Here is a 13,644-nt window from a genome sequence, read left to right on the forward strand (position 1 = left end):
TGTTGTTCATCTAGGGGAGTATGGAGGCCATTGTACTACCATGTTTCACCGAAAATAAGACACTGTCTTATATTAATTTGACCCCCCCCCAAATAGGGGGTGTCTTATAAAACACCCAATGGCAGTGGTGGACTTCTCACAGTAGAGGCCCACCTCTGAAGTTACAGTCCAGATCACCGCTATCTGATGCCTGTATACAGTACTGGAGGTATTGCTGAGCCTATGACACTGTATACTGCTGTCTGGGATAGTGGAGGCTGCAGTGCTGGCTGTGATGGGCCTGTCACACCTTGCACAGGCCCATCACTGCCACCACTATACCGGGCAACAATATACACAGTGCGGAATCCCCTCCCCCAGATCACTGCTCACCATGCTGATGGCTTCCATTGTGCAGCCAAATAATCTTTGTAAGGCACCTCGTTCTTGTTCAGTTATTCTCAGAACAAGGTCTCACACAAAGGATTATGTCACCGGAAGTAGTTTTATGTGGGTGAAGCTACACTTTGCAGCACCACCACACTCCTCTCACTGACCACCAACGAAAGAGGTGCCCCTTCCGGAAGTGTGGTGGAGACCAGATAAATGGCCTCAGGTGGCTACATGTGGCCCGCGGGCCATAGTTTGGGCTCTAGTGGTTACCAAACTCCATAGGAAACCTGTCTTTAACTGTGATGCAGCAACAGTTGCAAAGGATATGTATGTGACCTGTCCTTTGTGCATCATAGCACAGATAAATGTGGTAGGGAATGGAATGGAATTGGAGGTTTTACTTGATATTGTCACCCATACATCTGCTACTCAGTGGTCTGTTATCTCTTTAATACAAAAGTCAAAGGTGGGTAAATAGTGGTTGTGGGACTCTCATATATCTGAACATTACCTTAGAAGACATTAAGATCAACAGATTTGAAAATCTGAATTTTTTAAAGAATAAAGACGGTAGTTGTTGACCAGGTAGATAGGCTACACCTGCCACTATTGATTAACATATAACAAAAGCAAAAGCAGTGAAAGGCTTAATTGGCAATAAATGACCTACATGGGCTTACAAGTTGTGGCAAAGTCATATATATATATATATATATATATATATATATATATATATATATATATATATGAACTGAAATTGTTGCCCATTTGTATTAAAAAAATAAAAGAGAGGAAGTTTTGTACCCTGAACGGAAGCTTGGACTTTTGGTATGGAAAGGGGGAAAGAGGAGAACCCCCTTCTCAAAGGGGTTCAGGGGAGACAGCAGATGTAACGGGTTGGCTCAGAGAGAGGAAAGGAGGTTTGAAGATTTTCCTCCTTCTGCCTTCCCTCCTTAGCTAAAGCTGCTCTCCTCAATTTGCTCTTGTCCCTCTTGTCCCCTCTCCACTATTCAAGACCAAAAGGTCTCCCCTTGATCTGTTCACTCACACTCAGCTTGGGGAACAGAGAACTTTTAATGTTAACTAAATCAGGTAACACAAAAGGAGGAATGGGAAAAGGAAAGTGGGAAAAGGAGGTCCCTGTCTATCTAAACCCTTTTCCTCCCTTCTCGAGTTTGTGGGGAACTCAGGCCTTGGCAGCCTGAGCCCCCTGAGAGAAAGTCAGGTTGATTCACCCCTGGGCAACAGGAGCTGAGGTAAAGTCTGCTCAGGTTTCTCTTCAGAAAGTCCCTTCAATTGAGAAGTGTTGGGGGGAAAGATTTCCAGTCACCAGCAGGAAAAATGGGTAACCTACAGGAGAAAGTCTTTTTCCCACCTGTCTTCAGCTTCTCAAAACTGAGAGCCCCTCACTGCTCTCCCAGCCAGATACTTCTCCTCCTCTCGATTCCACTCCTGGGGTCCCTACCCCATTGAGGTGGTCAATTTCACATACTCTTCAGCCTGGTACTTTTCTCTAGTGCCAGCCTCTGTCACACATCATAAAACAGAATTCTGATACTAATGATAGACTCAGTCTTCATAAAGTCCATTGGCCTTGCCTTGGGGTTGTGAAGATGGGATTAACTCTCCCCTGCCTACTTTTATATTTAATCACCAGAAGCATATACACTCCCACTTTATGTGTAAGTGGTGGGTGGTCCACAACCCATGTGCCAAAGTGGGTGACTGCCCAATGTGCAGTCTTAAGAAAATGCATAAACTACAATTGGTCCATGTAAAGTAGAAGGAAGGCACAGGAAGTGACACAAAGAAGGATCTTTAAAAATAGTTGCTCCTTTTCAGATCATAATAGTACATATATAAGCAAATTATAGAGGGAAGAGGTCTATGAATTGTGGGTACAAATTAAAAAACTAGAAAGAGAATACATTAAAAATCCGCAGATAAAAAACTAAATGAGAAATACTAAAAATTAAAGGAGAAATGAATAAAATTGAAAGTGAAAGAACTATTGAATTAATAAATAAGACTAGAAGCTGGTACTTTGAAAAAAAAATAAAGTACTAGTTAATCTAGTAAAAAAAGGAAAGAAGAAAACCAAATTAACAGTATCAAAGATAAAAAAGGGCAACCTCACAACAAACAACTAAGAACTACTTTGCCCAATTATATGGTGATAAATATGGCATTCTAGATGAGATGGATGAATATTTACAAATATATAAACTACCTAGATTAACAGAAAAAGAAATAGAATACTTAAATAATCCTATATCGAAAATAGTAATACAAGAATCCATCAAAGAATTCCCTAAGAAAAAGTCCCCAGGGCCAGATGAATTCACAAGTAAATTCTATCAAACATTTAAAAAATACCTAATTCCAATATTATACAAACTATTTGACAAAATAAGGAAAAAAAGAGTTCTACCAAATTCCTTTTATGACACAAATATGGTACTGATTCCAAAGCCAGGCAGATCAAAAATGGAGAAAGAAAACCACAGACCAATCTCCTTAATGAACATTGATGCAAAAATCTTAAATAGAATACTAGCAAAAAGACTCTAGCAAGTGATCATGAGGGTTAATCATTATGATCAGGTGGGAGTTATACCAAGAATGCAATGATTTTTTAATATTAGGGAAACCATTCACATAATTGACCATATCAACAAACAAACCAACAAAAATCATGATTATCTCAATAGATACAGAAAAAGCCTTTGACAAAATACAACACTCATTCCTATTGAAAACACTAGAAAGTATAGGAATAGAGCCTATTCCTAAATATAGGAGGGCCTTTCCTGAAAATAATAAACAGTATATATCTAAAACCATCAATAAGCATCATCTGCAATGGGGATAAATTAGAATCCTTACCAATAAGATCAGGAGTGAAACAAGAATGCCCATCACCTCTGTTATTTAACATTGTAGTAGAAACACTAGCAGTAGCAATTAGAGAAGAAAAAGAAATTGAAGGTATTAAAATAGGCAATAAGGAGACAAAGGTAGCACTCTTTGCAGATGATATGATGGTCTACTTAAAGAATCCTAGAGAATCAATTAAAAAGTTATTCATTGCCATGCCTATCAAACTACCAAGAAACTTTTTTACTGAATTAGAAAAAAACAATAACAGTTCATTTGGAAGAATAAAAGATCAAGAAATCAAGGGAAATAATGAAACATAAATGTGAAGGAGGGGGGCTAGCAGTACCAGATCTTAAACTGTTCTATAAAGTATTGGTCAATATAGTACTGGCTAGGAGACAGAATGGAGGAGCAGTGGAATAGACTTGGGGTAAATGACTTCAGCAAGACAGTATGATAAACCCAAAGATCCTAGACAACCCCATTATTTGACAAAAACTGGTAGGAAAAGTGGCAAACAATATGGGAGAGATACATCTCAAACTCTGCACTTTAAGGATAAGGTATAAGGGATAGGAAAAAAGTCTAGTTTGTCTTTAAGAGGAAAGGAGAATTTAGACATAAACCCTGAGAGAAGATTTTTGGAAGGAGAAGCCTTTACACAGGAGGATATTGGAAGTTCCTGGGATTAACAGTCACTTCTGAACTGGCTTTTCTCTGAGCTAGAAGGGAGAACTTTTGCTCTATCATCTCCTGGGAACAGATTAATCTTGTGGAAAGATTAGGAAATTCCTGGCTGTGGAGAACTGGCTTGGAGATGATCTGTGTTTCCCTGAAGTGTTGAGACCAATCTGGCTGAGAAAACTTGGTTAAGGCTTTTATCTGGGACTTTGGGTTTACCTGGGAAGCCAACCCAGGCTTGGGAAAGGACTCAGTTCATCTGTGAGTCTTTCCTCCTTAGCTTTTTAGAGATTATCTATACTATATAAGTTAGCAGGAGAGTTAGATAGTTTTGGTGTTTAGATAGCTTAGGAAGCTGGTAAGAAGGGCTTAAGAAGACAAGAGGGGCAACCCTGTGAGGGGAGGGGGCATAGAAATGTGGGAGGAGATAGAACTGTATAGATTTAGGACCTTACCTACTATTTCCTAATTTCAATAAACTTGGTTTTTGTATGATATCAAGGGGTTGTGCTTTACTCACCCTGGGAAAGCCCCTAGTTGTTTGTTTGTTTGTTTTTTCTATCACCAACACATCTAGGTCATTCCTAATAAATCTATCTCCTTTTGGAGGTAGATTTCTCTTTCAACACCAAGATAAATTCAGAATGGGTGAGTGAATTGAACAGAAGAAGAAAAGTATAATTAGGTGAACACAGAATGATACATGTCAGATTTTTGGGAAAGGAAATATTTTAAAACCAAGCAAGAGTTAGAAAAAATAACAAAATGTAAAACAATTAATTTGATTAGATTAAATTAAAAAGGGTTTGTACAAACAAAACAAATGCAACCAAAATTAGAAGGGAAGTAGCAAATTGGATAACAATTTTCATAACAAAAATCTCTGACAAAGGTCTAATTACTCAAATTTATAAAGTGCTAAATCAATTGTACAAGCCATTCCCCAATTGATAAATGGGCAGGGGACATGAATAGGTAATTTTCAGTTAAAGAAATCAAAACTATTAATAAGCACATGAAAAAGTGTTCTAAATCTCTTATAATCAGAGAAATGCAAATCAAAACAACTCTGAGATTCACACCTAGCAGATTGGCTAACATGATAGCAAACAAAAGTAAGGAATGCTGGAGGGGATGTGGCAAAATTGGGACATTAATTCATTGCTGGTGGAGTTGTGAATTGATTCAAACATTCTGGAAGGCAATTTGGAACTATTCCCAAAGGGTGATAAAAGACTGTCTGCCCTTTGATCCAGTCATAGCACTGCTGGGTTTGTACCCCAACAAGATAATAAGGAAAAATACATGTACAAGAATACTCATAGCTGAGCTTTTGTGGTGGCAAAAAAATTGGAAAATGAGGGGATGCCCTCATTTGAGGAATGGCTGAACAAATTATGGTATATGTTGGTGATGGAATACTATTGTGCTCAAAGAAATAAACTGGAAGAATTCCACGTGTGATAAAGACATGAAAGAGAGAGGTTTTGCAGGACTTGTGGACCAAGATGCAAGAGAGGATTCCAACAGAATGTCCCCAGGAGGGGCAGTTGGGGATTTGCTGGCCACACTTTGAGAGGAGAAACTTGGTTTTTTGACTTTGTCTCTGACTGGGAGACACAGACTCTCTCCCTGGAGGTTTGAAGCTGGCTGAAAGACTTTTGTGAGACTGACTTGGTTTTTGGACTTTTTCTCTGGCTCTGAGCAGTGGAAGCTGATCAAGGGAGAAGCTTTTGAGTTGGTGGTCTATAAGAGAGTTGAGTTGGCCAAGAGAAACTTAGAGACTTTGAACTTTGTTTCTTTCTGGGGTTAAGTTGAGAGATCTGGCTGATTTGTGAAGAAGAAGAAAGAAGATTTTGAACTGCTATTGTCCTCCATCTTTCTAACTGTCTAAGAGTCACACTTGTGACTCCCCAAACCTTCAATTTTATATCATTTAGATTAGGGAATTCCTCATCCCTCTTATCCCAGTTTCCCATCCTGTTATCCCAACAAACCCCTTGACTGAGAAAACAACTAGAGTATCTTTATAGTTCACTTAGGAGGGAGAGAAGGAGCCAAAGGCTTCAAGGAAGATTGGGGAGGTGAGGGAGGCAAGGGAGGGAATGAAGGAGGAAGGAGGTTAGGAAATAAATTGATCCATCAGCAATCAGTAGGGATCAATAGGCAAAACCTCAGAGCAAATCCCAGAGCAGTCCCTTATAAGCAGTAGTCTCCTGTATACCAGCATCCCTGTGTGGTGGCATCCCCCAGAATTTCTCTGTTCTACCTCCATTACCAATAAGCAGCATCAGGTCTCTGTGGCAGCCCTCTCTAGTCATAGCCAGCCAGAGAACAACAGTCATTGTGAAATAACAGTTTCCCCTCAGTTTACCTTCACTATCTCAAGAAGTAATAGTTTCCAGTCAGCTTACATGCTTTATTTCAATTGGCACCCCAGTAGTCTGACTATAACCAACAATCCCTCAGGTAGGAAAGACAATAAAGATGTTCAAACAGGTAGTTTTTGGTGTGGTGGTTTTGGCAACCATCACTAGCTTTTGGGTTTACCATAATCTTTACAGCAAATTGACTCAAATGGTAGTAGAGAGTGTGGATTATGCAGGAAACTTGACAATGACTGTGTTACAAATACCTTTTCAAAATTAGTTAGTTCTATGGCAAGTCCTGGCACAAGTATATGTACTATTCATGGCTATGTTGCAGACTTTACCCCAAGTAAGGAAAGTTTACAGATTCATGATTCCCCTGAAGGCAGAGAAGGTTATGGCCATTGACAATGACTTAAACAAAATGATTAAGGCAGTGTTTGAACAACTCATTAAGGAAAAGGGTTTAGATCTAGTTATGGGTAAGGACAATGGACAATCAGAGGATGCACTTCAGGAAACTGAAGGTAGCAATGAAAATGAAAACAAGGCTGCTAGTGCCCCTGAGAAAATATGTCCATTGAAGGAAGTCACCAAGCTAACAACTAATGCTGGTGTTATTCACACTAAGGCCCATAGACAGTTCACTCCACAGGAACTTGAGTCCATTAAATGTCGATTTCTAAAATTTATGAACAATCCTTTTAAAGCCCATAAGGAGCTTAAATGAGTGTTCAGGATCTTTGATCCTGACTTCGAAGATATTGATTTTCCTTTTATCAGAATTATTCAGTTCCCATGAAAAAAGGAAATTCGTGGAGAAGACTAGATCTAAGACCAATTTAACAAGCTGGCCCACTCCAGATCAAAGGGAGGATTTAGATTTCGCCAGTCCGACCTGTATGTCTTACCTTAAATGGTGCAGTGAGGATTTGCTCCAAGCAATTAAGCAATGCTGTTCCAAACCTGGTGCATGGTCCAAATTTGATAAGATCAGGCAGGAAAAAGGGGAACAACCTTCCCTATACATAGACCATCTGTCAGAGATGGCAGAGGCAATCTTAGGTTTAGAAACAGACAATGAAGAGACAGCTGGCCATGTACATAGACAGTTTCTGAGGGGATGCACACCCAATTTAAGGACATTTTTTAAGAACTATTTCTCAAAATATGACTCAGTTTCCCTAATAGAATTGAGAGAGGCTGCAGGTTACCTATTTGAAAATAGTTCAGATCAAAGCAAGGAAGTTAAAGATCTTAAGGAAAAGTTAGAGAGGACTGAAAAGGATTGGAAGCAGAAGGAAATTGAGGAAATAAAAAATCTGAACACAGTAAATACTTACACAAAACTTGTTTCCCAGAAAAAAAACCTAGTTACCAGGCAAGATCAGTGCAAAAAGAAACTAGGGAGTATTTCTTTTGCCACCGTAAAGGGCACTTGATTAGAGACTGTTTCTTGAAGAAGAAACATGAGAATAATAACAGAGACAAACATAATCAAGGAACTAGGTACATGAAATCCACTTGCTTCTCACACTGCAAGTTGACGTCATCACAACAAGCTCCTGATTTGAGGGAAATGCAAAAGGCAATAGAAATAGGAGCTAAGCCAAAGTATTCGGATATGATTAAACAGGAATTATGAAGCCAGGCACTTGGAGATAGAAGAAGTAATTTTGAGCAAGAGGCTAAAGATAAAAATAATAGTAAAAGGGTGGGAAATAGTGCAAAATTGGTGCAAGCCAGTAATTCTGTGAATGCCTCTATCACACACAGAAACTGGAACAACCTCCAGTAAGTGATGCAGAGCAAAAGGAGCAGAACCAGGAGAACATTGTACACAGAGACTGATATACTGTAGTATAATTGAATGTAATGGCCTTCTCCATTAGTTGCAATGCAGTGATCCTGAATAACCTGGAGGGGTCTATGAGAAAGAACACTATCCACATTCAGAGGAAAAACTCTGGGAGTAAAAACACCAAAGAAAAACACCTGCTTGACTACATGGGTCAAGGGGGATATGATTGGGGATATAGACTCTACATGAACATCCTAGTGCAAACATCAACAACTTGGAAATAGGTTTTGATCAAGGAAACATGTAATACCAAGTGGAATTGCATGGGCTAAAGGAAGGGTAGGGGTAGGGGAAGGAGGGGTAGAATATGATTCTTGTAACCAAGGAATAATGTTCTAAATTGACTAAATTTTAAAGCTAAATAAATAAAAGAAAGAGGAACTACAATAAGATGGACAGACTAAGAATGTACAGATCAAGAATGGACAGACCTCTAGGAAGGAAGAATGGAGTAATCAATTTGGGAGACCTCCAAAATTTTCATGCACCCTTTTGCACTATAACTGTGGAGGAATATATGCCTTGACAGAAATCTGTCCCAACTAACTGAGAGAAAGCAAAAGATTCTCTTTCTTCCAGAGATTGAAGACTAATGTGCTGCCACTAAGGACCAAGACTTGCAAAGTAAGATTCATGGTGATTGAGGTAAAGGGAGAGAGTTTTCCTGTTCCCATAGATTTTAGAGATATGGATATACAAGAGGGCAGAATCTGTTGAGCACTGAAATAAAGACATAGACAAAATCCAGGAAGCTAAAGAGGAGAGAAAAGAGAGTTCAGCAGATTTCTTGAACCAGCTGAGGGATTTAGTGAACAGAGATCCCTTAGACTGAATGTGACTGATCCTAGAAGGCAGGAAGTTCTAATGATCAGTTTTGGAAACAATTCCTGTTCAGATATCAGCAATAAACTTTGAAGGATAAATGGATGAGTAACTAAACCCCTACAGGAGTTCCTCCAAAAGACAGAGATTATATATATATGGAAAGAGAAAATGACAGCAAGAAGTAACTGACCAGAGTTTTAACCCTGGTTTTGAGGAGATTTCAGGAAGAGCAGAAGAGGTTAAGCCAATGAATATGCCAGATTGAGGGAAGAGGGAAATAAGAAGGGAAATCCAATTTATAAGAAAGGTGAATCACAGAAGAAGAGAGAGAAGTGACTTGTCTCCCCGAGAAGTTCATACTTGTTACATGTGTAAGCAGCCTGGCCACTTAACGAGACAGTGTCCAAAAATTAAGGACAATACTAATGAACTAACACACTGGGACCAAAACATCTGATAGAAACTGTAAATTTCCTGCCAAGACAAATGGTCTGAGTTTTTGAACACTTTGTGTCTGAATGTGAGATAATGAAGACACTGACTGTGATAAGATTCATCTTACAACTAGGGGGTTGTTTAATATGAAGCTTTAGAAGCTGACTGATAAGACAACCCCCTCTTTGGGGTGAATAAAATGTAATTAAGTATACTATATTATATGTGGCTGGGCAAAAGAATGTATTTCTTGTATGCCCTTTGTAAATTGTAAGTCGGTGTGCCATGTGTGTGCACTGGAAGGGTTTTTGGGAAGAGATCTCTTTGTAATTACTGAGTATGTACATTGCCTCTCATTTTATCATTATTCAGAAAAATGAGGGAGTTGACAGATCAGAGAATGTGTTTAAGAACTTCAAAGGGGGAATTTTGCCCTCTGCTTTATAGGAGACAGAGGCAGAAAAGACTGTTGCAACATTTTTCCTTTTTCCTCTTTGACTGGCCACTGGATGGGAGGAGGAAAATTAGAACATGAGAAGGGAGATTTGATTGCATGATTGGATTTTTACTTAGGGTTGATTTTAAGGCTGAAATACATGTTAAAGATCTTGAAATGTGGAATTGAGTGAAATGAATGTAAAGTTAGTGATTCAGTGTTAAAAAAATGTCTCTCAGATGTGTATAAGATTTCAGAAGGGTTTTTATTCTGTATTAATTTAATGTAGAAAGAACTGTTTGTTCTTATTGAGTTTTAAAATGAACAATGGTTAGAGAGTTGAATGTGTGGACATACCTAAAATGTTTGTTATTTGAGTCAACTGAAGTTGGGGATTGAAATGCAATGGGAAGTCAGCTTACTTGGCAGAAAGGGTTTTTGTTTTAAATTAGCAGATGAGAAGCAAACTCCTAATATGTGCTGGCTGTTCAATGAATAGAAGGGTTCAATGAAATGAAATATAAACTGTATAAGAATTTAGTACCAGCATTTTAGAAGAGAATGTGATATATTATGAAAAAGATTCTGTATGATCTAAATTTTGTGGATTTACAAATGAGAATGTGAAAATTTTATTTTAGTATATGTGTTGTTGAAGTAAGTTCCAAGTGAAAATGTTAGAATGTGATTCTGTTTTAATATGAATTTATACTGTGAACTGAATTAATGTTTGAAGTGAATTAGGTAAGGCAAATGTACAAAAATGTCATGTATGTAAATGATGTATGTGAATGATGCAATTAATAATAAGAATGATGATGCAGACTCCTTTGAGCCACTAAAAGCAAGTAACAGAATGCCTGGTGAAGTTTGAATTTATCAGAATAATGATGGGAAAAGCAAGTTTCAATGGGGGTAAAGAGGATTGTAGAATTAGCATGAAAGACACAAATTGTAGGAGACTTTAATAAAATATGGGATCTCTTCATGAGGTCTGGAAGAAGCCATGTTATATGTTACATGTGTGTAGGACCTCTGAAGTGGGGGGAGGAGAATAATGAATGAATGAGATTCTGCTTTAAGCATTGGTTTGAAGGGAAAAAGAATAAATGTTTGGAGACTAGAAATATAAGCAATTAACTATGTTTCTCCTCTTTTACCAAGAAGAGGGAACAAACATTATAGACCTGAGTGTTCTCAGAAAGAAGTGAATGCTTTGTAATAAGTAGGGGTAAACTATTTTTAATTAGATTTATGATAGAGTAAGAAAAGTCTTTTGAAGAGAGCAATAGGCAACTAGATAAATTATGAAGAAGATACAGAATTGGCATTTACTATATAGAGAAGATAAGGGGAAGAACATTTTTTGCTAAACTTGAAGCAGGATTTTAGAAGTCATTAGGCAGAGTAAATAAGGCAGAGAAATTTGTTTGGATTATGGAATTCAGGATAATGAATTTGGACCATTGAGGGAACAAGTTTTCTCTGAATTGTAATGAATTGGATTTTTCCAATTAAAATAAAGTTTTATGGGAATCCCACCAAATATTATTGTAAGTTTTGATTACAAATCTGGCTAATATTTGAACCACCATCCAGAAGAGAATAACAAGATACTCAGAGGACATTTGAAAGTCCTATAATATTTGGAAAGGCAGTCTGGGGCTCAACTTGGCTCAACTTTGTTACTCTGGATTCTGACTCTAGTGGTCCCTGAGTAAAACAACTGTGACATGAGCCAGTAATAGCTCTGACCTGTACATGCAATCAGAGAGTTTTAAGTCACCATGTGCCCTCTTAATCTGTAGACTTAAAGAAACGAATGAGAACAGTTAAAAATCTTTTCCTTGCCCTTCCTTTTGTGACAAATTCGTATGATCAGCACCAAAAAAAAATTGTAAAATGGAAAATTTTCATTCCTCAAACAAACAAGTAGGTTCGTAGTTAAGGATTGGAATTATCAGATGTTAGATGAGTGGGATTTTTGATGATCTGTAATTAAGATTCTATAGAAATAGTGTTAAGAATAAGTGAAACCTGAATCTGAATCTTAGGATTAAGATTTAGGAGTTTTTGTATTATTTGTGAATTCATAAATACTGTTAGGATAGGCCTTGTGAAAGATTTCCTTTAGTAAGAGGATCTGTGGGTTCAGTGAACAACTGGGAGCAGAGGGAACAAGGCCATCCCAAATGAAGAGGATCTCTGAAGACAAAGACGTGGTGTGTCCAGTTGTGCTTGAATGTTATTGTTACTACATATAGGGATAACTGAGTCAGATGAGAATAATACAACTTTGAAAAGAAAATTAGGAGGATTGTGTGGAGTGAGAAATTAGTAAGAAATTCGTGTATTATTCTAAATGTAGTGCTTAATTAGCAATAGTAGTTTCCCTAACTAAGTTTCTTTATAACCCCAGTAATAAGAAGAGTTAGTCCCTTTTGGATGAGAGACATTATGATTCTTCATCTCTAGAGCCAGAAGAACCTTGTGGCCTAGATGTGACTAGGGGAAGATGGACTCTCTTGCAAGAGGTTTAAGGAGTAAACCCTGCCTGCATCCCCCCACCCCCCACCGCCATTATTAAAACTTGTTGTTTGCTAAACTTAAGGGCAAAGTCAGAAATTAGGAGCCAGAATGCCTCTCCTTCCTGAAGTTCCCCACTCCCCCTTCCCCCTCCCTAATGCCCTGTGCAGTTCCCAAAGGAAAGTAATTACCTATTTTTTCTCTTTAATGTAAAACAACAACAACAACAACAAAGAAATAACTCTTTCCCCCACTGTTATCTGACTGGCAGGAAATGTGACAGAAATGTCCTGGGATGAAATACATTGCAAAGAGATATTCAGACCCTGAACTTCTTCCTGTTTCTAATATTATTTAAATATTAATATTAAATATTAGATTGCTAATTTGGAGATGACCCTCAGGAAAGTATGACAAGCATGTGTCAGAATGAAATGAGACATGTAACTGTAAAGGGTGTTGTTATATGAACCCAAACTAAAAGATTGTATGATATCCCACCTTCCTTTTTCCCTACAAAATTAAGATTGATCTTGTCTACTAGGGGGCACTTTGTCCTGAGCACTCAGCTTGAGGGCAGTGTCCCATTTCCCTTCCCTTCCACTTTCCCCCAAACCCTTCTCTGCCACTTCTCCAATAAAGCCATGTCTGTCTGCATTCTATTAAGGCCTGCTCTGATCATTTGAGTGCTAATGGGGGTGCAATCTTGATATATCAAGACCCTCCAAAATTGTCAGGCCACACACTCTAAAGTATTGCTTTAGTACTTTGACTGGTACTCATCCCATATATTTAAAAAATGTATAGGGGCATTTGCCTCAAAATGTCCAGGTGCTAATTCAATTAGTGATATAGGTATAACTCATCACACCTTCATATGTACCATATTAGTTTCAGGGCACAGAAAGTCCTTTCTGTGTATCATTGATTTGCATTCCCTTGCTATGTCATTCCCAGTGTCTTTCCATGACAGGGATCCTGGCCTGGAATTTTAGGGAATCATCATCATCCTTATGATAATAAGGTAAAGTCTTTATTGTTATCTTCAGTTTTTAGATAAGAAAACTGAGACATCAAATGGTAATACTTTTTTTTTTTACAGTATTATAATAAGGAAACAACAGAGTTGAGACTAAAAACCAGTTCTTGTCATTCTTTATTTCAGGGTTCAAGTTTTAGTATAATCTACTTATGTTGGTATAACCTTAGGGAAGCCATTAGTTTCCTCATTTGGAAAATGGGTTGATTATACCTTTTAT

This window comes from Monodelphis domestica, chromosome 1 (assembly GCF_027887165.1).
Source record: "Monodelphis domestica isolate mMonDom1 chromosome 1, mMonDom1.pri, whole genome shotgun sequence".
NCBI classification, from domain to species: domain Eukaryota; kingdom Metazoa; phylum Chordata; class Mammalia; order Didelphimorphia; family Didelphidae; genus Monodelphis; species Monodelphis domestica.